This window comes from Eubalaena glacialis, chromosome 20 (assembly GCF_028564815.1).
Source record: "Eubalaena glacialis isolate mEubGla1 chromosome 20, mEubGla1.1.hap2.+ XY, whole genome shotgun sequence".
Classification (NCBI taxonomy): domain Eukaryota; kingdom Metazoa; phylum Chordata; class Mammalia; order Artiodactyla; family Balaenidae; genus Eubalaena; species Eubalaena glacialis.
Genome location: NC_083735.1, coordinates 26,218,405 through 26,231,841, shown reverse-complemented (window position 1 = coordinate 26,231,841; position 13,437 = coordinate 26,218,405). Strand labels below are relative to the sequence as shown.

Here is a 13,437-nt window from a genome sequence, read left to right as displayed (position 1 = left end):
AGCATCATGGTAATTCAAATCCCTACCCTGAAATCTGGATGCCTGGGTTCTAGTACTAGGACAGATATTCTTGCTGGACCTTGTGTTTTCTTCATTTGAAAAGATATGATTCACGGACATGGCCTCTAAGATAACCTTTTCAGTTCTAACATTCTATGATTTTCCCCCAGGGCTACTGTAGTTGTATTTAAGAGCTTACTTTTTAGGCAGTATTAATATCGTTTAAGATTATTTTCATTACTTACCAGGAACGGTTGTTTTTTATTTACATAACGAACTCTTAACATAGCAAACACGATGTTCCAGGCAATGGTCTAAGTATTTACAAATATAAACTCCTTAAACTGCATCAGATTAGTTTCTTAACTGCCGCTATGTTCTTAAGAAATGTAACACAAACAATTTAGGGTTAGCAAGAATTATAGATTGAACAAACCTCAAATTCCTATTCATTAGTCTGAATAATTAAGCACTGATTATTACTTCCTGAGAGCTTTAAGAAAAAGTGTGCAAATTTCAAGCAGGAAAACAACATATGATCAGTTTAGGAACAAATCCATGAATTGCTAGTACTGGTGATTTGCACTCATACTTGCTTATTAACTGATAGAAACATAATAATTAAATTGCTCCCCATAAGCTCCCACAATGCGTTGTTTTAAGCAAATTACAATATTCCCTCATTTATTCAATCACTGAATAAATTCTTAAGAGCAACAACTATGTTCCCACCACTGTGCTAGCCCCTGGTGATACGAAAATGCATAAGATAGACATGACCTTGAGAGGTTCACAGTCTGGAGATATTAAGGGCTAAAATGTGCACATATGATCAGTCAATTAAAAATCCCTCTGGGGGCTTCCCTGGTGGCGCAGTGGTTGAGAATCTGCCTGCTAATGCAGGGGACACGGGTTCGAGCCCTGGTCTGGGAAGATCCCACATGCCGCGGAGCAACTAGGCCCGTGAGCCACAACTACTGAGCCTGCGCATCTGGAGCCTGTGCTCTGCAACGGGAGAGGCCGCGACAGTGAGAGGCCCGCGCACCGCGATGAAGAGTGGTCCCCGCCGCAACTGGAGAAAGCCCTCGCACAGAAACGAAGACCGTACACAGCCAAAAATAAATTAAAAAAAAAAAAAAAAATTTCCTCTGGGTGAGGACAATGGTTTATTCTCTAAGAATTAAAATTAAGTAAGTGACAAAATAAAATGTTCGAAATAAAACTGAGATTGCTTTGATCTCTATCCTGCAAACCAAAAACGAAGAGGATAAATAAATTTAAAATAAATAAATAAAATAAAGTTAATAAAATAGTCAGATAAAAATAGTCCAAGTATACTTTCTGTTTTATAGAAAATAAGGTGATAGAACATAGAAAGTTACCTATTTTTTTACATACATTTATAGATGTCTTTACAGGTTAATGACTTCACATTTATACCAAATCCTGAAATTTTATAAGGATTAGTAATCACAAAAGTAATCCTATAAGTAAACCTATCTAACCATTTAAAAGGTAGCTGTAGTCTATTTTAAGTATAATTATTTATTAATACTTTTTGAAAGTAACTGAAAAGAAACTCTGTTCCCATAGAAAGCATACAACCACATATTAAGGCAATGTGCAAATTTAGTACTTAGACCCTTGTGTATGTATATCAATATATAATCAGTTCCCCTTTCTTATTTTATCGCGTGACCAGAAATAGAGTGACTCTGTCCATGGAACCATCAGTTCTTACTTATATAGGAGGCTTTTAGTTATGAATGTACTGTGAAACATGACAATTCAAAGGATGGCTATTATTTCCTTAATTTGTCAAGGGAGTTTTCAACAAAGAACCACCGTATTCATAATAAAAAAAATAGATTCTTTTAAGTTCTAAGTAGGGAATTTTTTTTTTTTATACTTTATAAGGAGTTGACATACTAATACTAGCCAAACACTGAATCTTCCAAAGGGTGACTTCTCTCTTTGAGTGAATGTGAGAATGGTAAGACCACTGGGGGATGAATACACTGTCCTCTTGGTACAGTTGTAACTTATCTATCTTGCTCAAGAGCAACAGCATTTTTCAGAAGCTGTGCCATCCAGCTGCCCATGAGTTTCACAGAAACAAATCACAAAAGGGTATCTGCATTAAGGTCAGCAGTAACTTTACAAAGTCCCATGTCTAAAATGACAAAAAGAGCATTCAGCCCTATGGCTGCCTCTCTTCGTATCCCCGTTGTCCGAAGGTGTAGGCGCCTCGAAGTTTCCCCAAATGTGCCTGTCTAGAGGCAAATTCCTGGAAGACAGCTGCTACTACCCTTCCGGCTACAGGGAGTTTTATTCCCAGATTGCTGGGCTCAAGGCAAGATGGCTGCATCCTGCCTTTTCATCATGATTTCAAGAGGTGGAATGAAGTAAGCCTACCTTCAGTGGAAGGTTCAAGGAAGCACTGAAACTTGTCTTTACCTTACGGAGTGTGACTTTAGTCACCAAATTCAGATACAGGGCTTTCACTGAGCTTCTTATGTTTTGTGAATATTTATTCTGTCATCAGTAGCATATTGTAAGTGGTGACATTTCTTCCCCCTGCACAGTCCAACTTAGATGCTCTCTTGGTGAAGGGGGTCTCTTTTACATTCATTCTGAGAGGGCAGTGAATCTGTAGGTCTCAGGGACTATATTCGCTATACTGTCCCTTACCTTCTGCTAAATCCCAGGGAAAGATAATGGCCTTTGTCTTACCTGCCTTCCTGAAGTGGACCCCAGTCCTTTTTGATGGGGCATAAATAATGAATACAACATTTAAAACTCTAATGTTGCTTTCCAAATAGCAAAATATTTAAAACAACTATTTCTATCGACATTTCTCCTTCCTGTCAGGTTAAGGGCAAAGGAGAACATACAATATAATCAACATGTTAAAACAAAAACCAAAAAACAACCCTTAAGACCTAAGTCTCCCATTTCTATTCAATTTAATATATGGAAAATTATGTATTTCATTTTCTATTCAACTCAGTATTCCAATAACTGGTTTTCTCTTGACAAACCCACCAGCTCATTTCCATAATTCCTGTATATGTATAACTCTTTCCCAAAATGGATAATGCATGAGCCGTTTCCTCTCCCCACCCCCCAGGGAAGATTCCAAGTATACAGCAAGGTGACCTCACTAAAGCAAATTATAATCGCTATTTTCCGTATTCGAACTAATCTTTCTGGGGGTAATGTACCAGTCTTCAATATATCTCTCAGAAATAGATGACAGCAGTTTTCAATATTACTGCGATCATAACTTTATAAAAATCTACCATTTCACGAGCTTCAAGACAGGCTCCCCTTTTTTATTTATTTAAAAACCATTTAAAGTGGAAAATGTAGAAAAGTCCATAATTTCAAACAATGAAATATTGTGCTTAAAACAGAAACTGTCACTCTGTTGGCAGAGAAAAAATACCAAAAGAATATAAAAGCAGGCTTGTATATATATACACAAAATAATGTCAACTTAATATAGAAATGGAAAATTTTGTCAGACCATAAAGTTACACACACACAATACAATATGCTCCAGTTAAATCAATTCATCATTACAATTATCTATCCTTGTAGCTCAGGGAACAAAATAGTCAATAAATATAAATAGAAAAATGATTCTCACTTATTTATTCTATAAATATTTGTACGTAAAGTACTCCACTAGGCACTATGTGTAAAACAAAATTATCCTTGACCATCAAGACATGGGAGATTAGGAATGGGAAAGTTACATCTAAAGAACTAACTGGCATATGTTTTAAAAGAAGTGTGTGCGTGTGTATTATTAAAAATACAAGTGCACATAACCTATTTTTGCACCAATCTGTTAAAACATCACTGCCAGTGTTCCCCCATTCTCCAAAAATGAGTTTAATCTATAGACCAAAGTTCAAGGTCAAGAATATCTGGCTGATCTTTTTATGAATGTGTTACACATATGACATCCAACTCTCACCAAGAGTCCAAAGCCATAGAATGTATACCTAATAAATATTTGATATGTATTATCAACAACATGATAATTATTTACAAAGAACCTCTGCGTATAAGACCCTGTGAAAAAATGTACAGTATTTATAGTTATTTGTGGAGGGCTTAAAGTTCAGACAACATTGATACATACATAGCAAGAAGATAGCATTAGATGAACACACATTGGAAAAGTGCTTAGATCTTGTTGATATTTAAACTCAATAAAACTGATCATTTAGTCCTTACTCTGTACCCAGCACAATACTCAACACTACTCCTTAGAACAACCACATGAATGACATAATATTATTTCCCACAGTGTACACACATAGAAACTGAGGCTTACAGAGTTGTCATCACTGTCAAGAGTTCACACCACGCAGTCAGAGGACAGAACCAGAGCCTTGCCTTTCAACCACTGCTCTGGTCTAACTAAAACCAGCACCTCTCAACCCTGGAGGAACACAGCCGTCATTAAGCCAGGGCCACCATGCAAGTGTCCCAGAAACCTCTACCCAGTGCTGTTCAAGGTCAAATTTTCATGCTGATGTATTCTGAATCACACTATATTCAAATACAAGAATTCTCATTCGGCCTGCTGGTTAGGAAAGAACAGAGCTAATTTTTCTTTCTAGTGGTCACCTTCAGAAAACGGGTTTTTATTTTTAAGGCGAACAGGCCAGATAATTTGGGGAAAAGGCAAAATACTGCTCGGTTCTGGAGTGCTGTCGAACGTCAGGATACTGCTGGTTTGGAGATGGCTGGATCACAGGGGTCAGAGGTGGGACCACACCCAGGGGGGCTTGAATCCAGGTTTGTGCTTTTTAGGGGGATTATGTTTCATCCTATCTCCTGCGGAATATATAGATTTGGATTCAAAATGTCATCCAGGGACTTCCCTGGTGGTCCAGTGGTTAAGAATCCGCCTTCCAATGCAGGGGACCAGTTTCCTTGTCGGGGAACTAAGATCCCACACGCCCCAGGGCAACTAAGCCCGTGCACTGCAACTAAGACCCGATGCAGCCAAACAAATTAAAAAAAAAAAAAAAATGTCATCCATACTTCATACTTCCTTCACTCCAGTGGGTTTGGAGAGAAGATAAGAGAACCATCAAAATGAGGATTTAGAACGTTCATTTGGGTTTCGCTGAACTGCATAGGTGCACGTTTTAGTCTCAGCTCAACCCCAACGGAGGTTACAAATGGATATGACATTGGACCCCATCCAAAGAAGTCTTCCTACTGTATACTCATATATTACATGAATATATAAAACAAACACAAAACAACCCTTTCATTTAAATATCTGTAACCATTAATATAGTATAAGCTCATAACTAAAAGTCAACTTTCCAAGTTTGGAAGGGAAGAGAGGCAAAAGGAAGTTCCACAAAAATTTTTTTTCATATACTAAATCATGTTAAACAGAATACAAATGTTCACACTGTAGACACAAAACCATAGTGTGCTGTGTCCCAAATGAATCCTGCAGCCTACTTCACATCGACTACTACTAGAGCAAGTTACCAACCCTCTTCTGCTCCCCTTCTTATCTCCCAGTACAACAGAAAGTCCACGGCATATGATGAGGAAAGGGGAGAAAAGACACATTTAGGGAAAACCAGAAACTTCTCTAAGTCCTGATAAACTTAAGAATAGAACACTTGATTCACAAAATACATATCTCTAAACACTAAATAGCAACATATGTATTTATCTTTATAAAAGAAAACTCTCTTATCATGAGCATTAGTTTTCTTTTAAATACCTGTTGACTACTTCCTTCATTTTTTTTTCTTTGATTTTTGGATACATTTCTTAACAGTTCACTCATAAATACAATTTCCTATTATGATATATACAAATGAAAAATTTTCAATAAATGATGTACTAAACAGTTAAGATCAAAAACTCTCTTTAGGGCTTTAATAGAGAAAATTTTCTATGCATAATGAATATCCAAACTTTGCTTTACCTAGGGTTGAAATATATTTTTTGAAAAAGTTATAAAATGTGTAGGAATTTTAACTTTCAATTCGGGAATCCTTAAATATAAGACACTCAGTATGCAGAACATTTCAGTATATGCATAAAATTTATTTGTTCTGAAAAAAATTCCAAATTAGAATTTAGACATTTCCTTTTAAATATTAGTTTTATATTTACTATGGAATAGCTAAGAAGAGTCACATCCTTTAAAAATACAGTTTGTCTTTACAACTGTGCGATCATATGTAACAAACAGATGAGTTACAATTACAAACAGAAACATATGCACTTTAAAAAGCTGGCTTTACCTAAGTTCTAACCTTATTTATAAAGTAATATAGGCCATTGATAATGAGCACATTTTCACATGGCAGTAAAATTCACACTTATTATAACTACTGGAAAAATTGAATTGTAGTACCGTAAAACTGAGTAAAGTTAAAAAAAATATTATTCCATAAAACAAAGCCAAGATTGTTCACTAGTCACTAACATTTCTCACTCACATCTTTGTAATCTCTGTAGAAATATGGTGGGTAAGATAAAGCATAGTAACTGTTTGCTAACAGGTTCAATAAAAATCCAAGTTATATGTTGTGATGGAAATGTACTACTTTTCTCTCCAAGGGAAAATGCCCATTGCCCTGGCACTCTACCTTTATGCTGAATTCATTTTATATGGCTATCATTTAACCTATTTATTGGAGAAAATGCCACTGGTTTAATGACTTCCTAGCCCAGCTTCCTTTTATACATTACTTTAACCTCACTTAATTAACTTCTACGACTTTTTTCAAAGCTGTCACTATGATATTTTTAAAAATACCATGTAAAGCATAAAGTCAAACTACTAAACAGAGTCCAAATATTAAACTATATGACATTGACAATATTCAGTCGTGTATCATCTACAGAATTGACAATTTCTGATGGTTCAACCTAATAAAACATTCCCTGACTCTCACATCACTGAAACTAAAATTCAACAGCTGCCCAGAGGAGCCAGCTGCCTGCCAACTGAAGCTATGAAACAGAAGGTTTGGGACACTGTCGCAGACCAAAGGCTACTGCCCATCAATAATACCTTTCTTGGACCAAAACAATGTGAACAATATTGCCCTTTAAAAAGAGAAGGGAAGTAACAAACTGGGAGTAACTCACAATGAACATGACCAGTGCAGAGCGGAATAAATCGTGAGCAAATAACAGTGACTCTGTGACAGTGTTATAATGTTAGCCTGTGATCCAAAAGAATTAGTCATTCCAACCCATTTTCAAAAACATGTAGTTCAATCAAAGTAGAGTTCTTAAACGTGTTAGCTAGGGGTTGAGGATAAGGTGTGAAGACATGAAAACATGTGTTCCTAAAGATCCTCTCTGTAATTTTGATGTGCTCGTGTATAATTTTCCAATGCCACAGTGGAACTTTTAAATATGACTAAATGTCTTTGCAGGTACTGTCCAAACTTATGCAAAAGGAACTGCTCTAAGGGGCGACTGAAAGATGCTTATAAGATGCTAAGTTCTCTGGGGAAAAGTTATTGGCTGACATATACACACTACTGTATATAAAATAGATAACTAATAAAGACCTACTACTGTATAGCACAGGGAACTCTACTCAGTACTCTGTTATGATCTATATGGGAAAAGAATCTACAAAAGAGTGGATATATGTATATGTGTAACTGATTCACTTTGCTGTACACCTGAAACCAACACAACATTGTAAATCAACTATACTCCAATAAAAATTTTAAAAATAAAATAAAATAAAAGTACATCTCACAGATGTGCCCTTGCAGGTTTACAACTGCATCGTCATCATCAGAATGATGTTTCGGAATGTTCTTGGGGGATTTGGTCTATTTCCGTCTAGCTGGGAAACAAACTTCAGTTGAGGTAGTAACTGATGAAATCGGGATCCTATTCTTCCCCATAGATTGCCCAGAATATCAAAGTCACTTAGAAAGAAAAAAGGAGTCGTTCTTTGGGGAATAGCAGTGTGATGCTCCTGGAGCACCCTCTGGAGGCCAGAAAAAGGTGACACTAGTGAAACGGAGAAAGAAGAGAATTCTGACCTTCCAAAGGCAGAACTCCACAGATCTTAAGTTGGACTCAAAAATGCACTTATGCAATTGTAATCAAGGCGACCTAAGAAACATGCGTACTTAATTTATAGTTTACAAATGCAAATAAATCCAAGGTGTATGTAACAACATTCTCAAATAATTGTTCCTTCATTAAAAAAAAAAAAAAAGGAATGCACTGATTAGTGTATTTCAGCCTGCATTCTGAATTCCTTGGGGAATTAATTGCAGAGGCATTTTTTCATAGAAGAGAGGGATGTGAAAATGTGACATTTTCATTCACAAAATGTAAGTAAGCAAGGTTATATAGGGTATTACTAACTGTCAAACTTTTCAAAGTAGTCAGGCTTTATGCTTAGCAAAACAGAATAAATTAAGCTTCTTTTTTTTTTTTTTTTTGCTTCTAACACCTCACTTTTTCTAAAGCAACAAACACTGACATCTATTGGCATTTTGGTAGCTCGCTTTTAAAAAATCTGTTAAAACTCACGAAAGGACACGCGTGCAAACATGCGTAGGATTAGGATGAACCCAATACCACCACTTGGTCCTTTGAAGAAATTTCATTTTATGTACCTGACAGCATATTTAATAGATGTTATTTTCCTCTGATGAAGATAAATCAGTTTTTAAGCTAATACTATATGATTTAAGTTTCTGTATTTTCTGTTTGTCAAAAGGAGAACTCGAGGGTTGATCAAAATATTAGAAGTCTACTTTTCTGCTTCTCTGAGCAAATGAAATCACTCACCCAAAATACTGACACTTGGTTTGTTTTCGTCTATCCTAACAGAACAGGATAAGATGAATTCCGTTAGTGTCAAATGTAACTTGTCACTTTGAGAACGCTAATAAAACACTGATTTGCTAAGAATCACACTTCCAGAATTTTAAGCACTACCTATAGCCATTCTAGTGTGTGCGGAGGGGGGGATAATGAGAGATGTAGATTTTTTTTATATTCATTATTTTGTTTATATTTAGAAACACCTGCACTGGATTCTATGAACCTTGTTGGCAATATACTCTTACATTTGATAAAAAGATAACAAAGGGCATGTGGATCCACATTTTCCTTTTCAATTTGTACTAGTCCCAAAAGAGAAGACTACGCATGCATTCTATATAAGCATCAACTCTTCAGTGTGGCCAGAAAAGGACTCATGTTTCAAAACCTTCTCAAGTTTGAGACCTCAACCTTTTTCTGCCAGAGATAAAATGATATTGCACCTCACTCTACTTTCAATATTTAGACTGAATTCAGGACTGTTTTCATAATACCTATATGCAGTTATGGTATTTGACATACTTATCCACTTTTCTCTCTATTTACAGGTAGTAGATATTAATATTTATACTCACTCTAATCTAAGGCCAGCTCTGGATTATTTTTTACCGTACAAGGTAAATTTGGAAAATTGTGTCAAATATCTTAGCAAAGGCACAGGAGATCTGTGTCTTAAATCATTTTCTGAAGAGAGCTAACATTGATGGGGCACTTACTACTGCTGTTATCTCATTTAAGCCTCAGCATAACTTTATGATAATAATTTTATTATCCCAATTTTACAAGTAAGGAAACAGGCATGGAGAGATTAAGTAACTTTCCCATGACTATACAGGTAAGGAGCAGACCTAGGATTTAAATCCAGGCAATCGGGCTGTAGCACTAAGTACCAGGTATCCTGTAATAGTGAGGCATTTTCGTACTAAAGGACAGGCGATAAAACACACAAAGCATCTGTTACACTGCCTGGAACATGGTAGGATATTTAGTAAATAGTAGCTCCCTTATTAATAAGTATCAAATGCTAGTGCCTGGCCTGTGATGTGTTCATTGCTCTCATACTGGTTCAATATTTTCTGATGACTTACATGTTTTATGGTCTTTTCTTCCCATTTTTCCATCATATCATTTTCTCATTTTGCAGATATGAGAACAGTATCCCAAGTTTCTCCCACTCTTTCTGCTTCAAAATCATTCTCCAAAATAAACCCGCTTCATTCTAAAATTAGTATTTAATGTCTTTAATAATTACATCATCTAAGTGGTCACAAGTCACCAGCTTGAAACAGATCACTGGACATTCCTCCTGTTCTGTAAACAGGCGCTGCCCTGGTAGTGACGGGGCACTTCATATCCAAGAATGTTGACAAGCACTTCAGCCTGGGAAGCCACTGAGTTAACAAAACAGGTGGGTGATGTCACCCGGGAAGCACATGGCCGGCTTCTACCCATTTGGGATACTAAGTGTTTTGATGTTTCCACCACTTGTACTTACAAACGCCCCTTCTGCCAGGGATGAAGGGAGACCCAGTAGTTCTAGAACTGAGCTAGGCTTGATAATGAATGGGTTCCAGGTCATTTAAAAGGAAAAATAAATAAAAAGAATCCTTTGCAGTGTTTTAATGAAAGAAAAACATCAGCAAACAGAGATTCAGAGAAGAAGCTTAGAGCCAAATACCAAATGGGTCGGGGGGAAGCTCTGGTTTTGTAATTCAGGCTTCAATAGACAAAGTTTGTTGAGCTGAATCAATATGAAAAGTCTGGATATGGGAGATCCAGCATCTACGAGGTGCAGGAAGTTACAGCACCCTTGGTACATGGATCCTCGTTACAAAGCCCAGGATTACGCTGAGGTTGCTTTTTTTTTTTTTTTTGAGCAAAGAAGAAAAATCAATGACCCCAAGGGCCTGGGAACTATTAGAGTCATTACTGCGACACAGATAATTCTGTTGAACATCTGCAGCCATAACAGTGTGCAATTCAATATTCAGTATAAAAATGCGATGATACGAAACATAGCTAAGTATATATCACATACCAGTCACACGTGTCGCATGAAAGTTAAAGAAATCTTTTTCCCCTAAAGCTATCCCTCCAACAGATGTGTTTATGCCTCTGCATATAATACAGCACACAGCGGGGCTGAGGGGCTGAGTTCTCTCAGCCTTATCTCTCCCTTGACTGTCGTGAAGTAATGTTATAACCTCCAAAGAGGCTTGGCTGTTGCATGGGCATCATGTAGGACAGAAAGTTTCAGTGGCTGTTTTAAGAGAGGGGTGAAACCTGGGATTGAAGGGCACTGATGGAGGAGCTATTTAACAGATGGGTGTCCTGTAAGCCCTAATTTGAGCTGGTATGCCAAGTGGCGATGCTATAGTTATGGCATCTAGAGGTCATTCCTTTGAGGATGCCTGAGGACTACAGAGTGCAAAAAAGCTTGAAAAAGAGGTGTGGGTTTCCCTCACAAACCATTATGGCTCTCAGTTATTTAGTCTCCTAAGATAAGGAAAAGTACACTGACAGCATTACAAGGGAAATGACAAGAAGGAAAGAAACAGTGATTTCAAAGCAATACTATTTAACGCCAGGTGCTTTTATCTAAAGCAGGTTTCAAGTTGATCATTGTTTCTGAATCAAATGAAGAATAAATATTCTTATCTGCTTTATAGGGTTTAACAAGCACAAGGTGCCCTGGAGGGGGGGTAAAAAATTCCTCCCCAAGGAAGACAACTACCTGATGGAAAAGAGAGATACACTTTAAAACCAACCTAGAGCCAAGTTCACTCCAGATTCTCTGGGAAGAGAGTCAAGAGAATGTCACTTAAAGATGCCAATCTATCTGGTTCAGAGGGAATCACAGCGGTGGGATTGGAAAGCATAATGAGAGTCACCAAGGAAGCTCTGGGACGCTGTGTCAGGAGAGAATATTAGGTAGTCCCAACACAGCTGCCTACCTAATAGATGAGATCTGTAGGGCACAGAAATGCCTGTTGGCTCTTAACATCTCTCCCACCCACCACGGGTGCTTATCTGAAATGTCTATGTTAAGTAAGGCGTTGCTGCCCTGAAGCCTTGACAAAGTGCAGACCTGTTACCTGAAAGGGATGCTACTTCAAGCCACCGTCCCCTCCTTAATTCATCAGACGTCCTCCATAGGACCACAGAAACGTCTGAAGGCAGAGTACTCCCGGGCAGGACAGAACAACACTTAAAGAGCCCCGCAAATAACTCTTTACAACTTTACCACTGTGGTCAGGTCTAAGAGCTCTTTCATTTACTGAGATAACCTTCGAGAGGACAGTAGAGAATGTCACTTAGGGAGATTGCTAATCCGGCTCCCCACTTCAGCCCTTGTTGAATAAAATGCGATAGGGTATCTCCAAAACAGGGAGAAAGTAAGGAAAATTTCAATACACCCTCATGAGGGCTAACGAAGGGTAATGAAGGTGAATCTGCTTAGCAGTATCCTATCATAGAAGCACGCACAGGAATGGTCAGTGGCCAAACAATTACTCTCTGTTCAATCTGTTTTGCTCAAAACCTGTTTAAGGTCTCTGCCAATAAGCCAGGCTCTGAAATGCTCTCAGCGATGCCAGTAAGAGAACTAGGCAAATCTTGTTTTCTTCCTGCAAGGAACGGGCAAATACTTCTGTAAGATAACAGAGTGCCATTGAATTAATTCTTCAGAAATGCTTTATGAAATGTGCTGGGGGGTGTTCTAAGTGCCTTGAGGTATCTGGATCGATTAATAATTGGGAAGTGCAGAGGCAGAAAAAAAGCCCTTATATTCTTCCCCCTCCCCTCCATTTTTTTTTTTAAAGCATCTTCTTCACTTAATCACTCATAAACAAGTATTTATTTGGGGCGCCTCCTCTGTCCAAGACAGTGTCGAAAGCATCAGCCCTTCTTAGGGAAACAGGAGGTGAAACTGTCATTCACGTCCGTGTTCCGATGATCAAGCACTAGACTTGTCTCTAGAAAGCCTCAAGCTGCCATTTCATTCTATTATATAACCAGTGAGCAACTGGGTTCAAAAGTTCAAATGAACTTTTGCTTTGGGGCATCTCTTGGGAACATAAATTAACCACATTTATCAAAGAGGTCCTGAAAAATACAACTGCAAAACCGAAAGTTTGAGAACCTTTTTGGGGCAGACCTGATTCCTGGCACTGGGCTGGATTTTATCCGCTTCGCTGACCTCTAGGAATCCCTCTCAGCTGATCTGAGGGCCGATACCGCAGGGCTGAATCCGGGTGAAGCGTCCGCGCACACCGCGACCCTGCACTCCCTCCCCGGGGCCCAAAACACCGACGCGCGACCGCTCGCGTTCTCTCTAGAGCGCCCCGTTCTTCCGAGCCAGGCGCTCCGAGGGGTGACCCGTTCCCGCTTTTCTCGCTAGAGGGCAGGCGGGGCCCGTGCAAAGCGCTGCTGGCGCTGGACACGCGCGCACCCGGCCTCCGCTCCTGCACGCCGGGTCCCGCTCCCGGGCTGGGCTCGGCTCTCGGGCGCTGGGCAAAGGCCGTGCCAGGGAGCGCGGCGCGTCCGGGTCCTCCGGAGGCGCGGTCCCGG

The 13,437-nt window shown here is 38.6% G+C and overlaps 1 protein-coding gene across 5 annotated transcripts in view; it reads right to left on the bottom strand.

Annotated features, from left to right (window-relative positions):
• The window catches only part of NRG1 (neuregulin 1), a 1,020,731-nt gene that overhangs the window by 196,080 nt on the left and 811,214 nt on the right, over nucleotides 1-13,437 (bottom strand). The gene's annotated exons all lie outside the window — the stretch shown is intronic.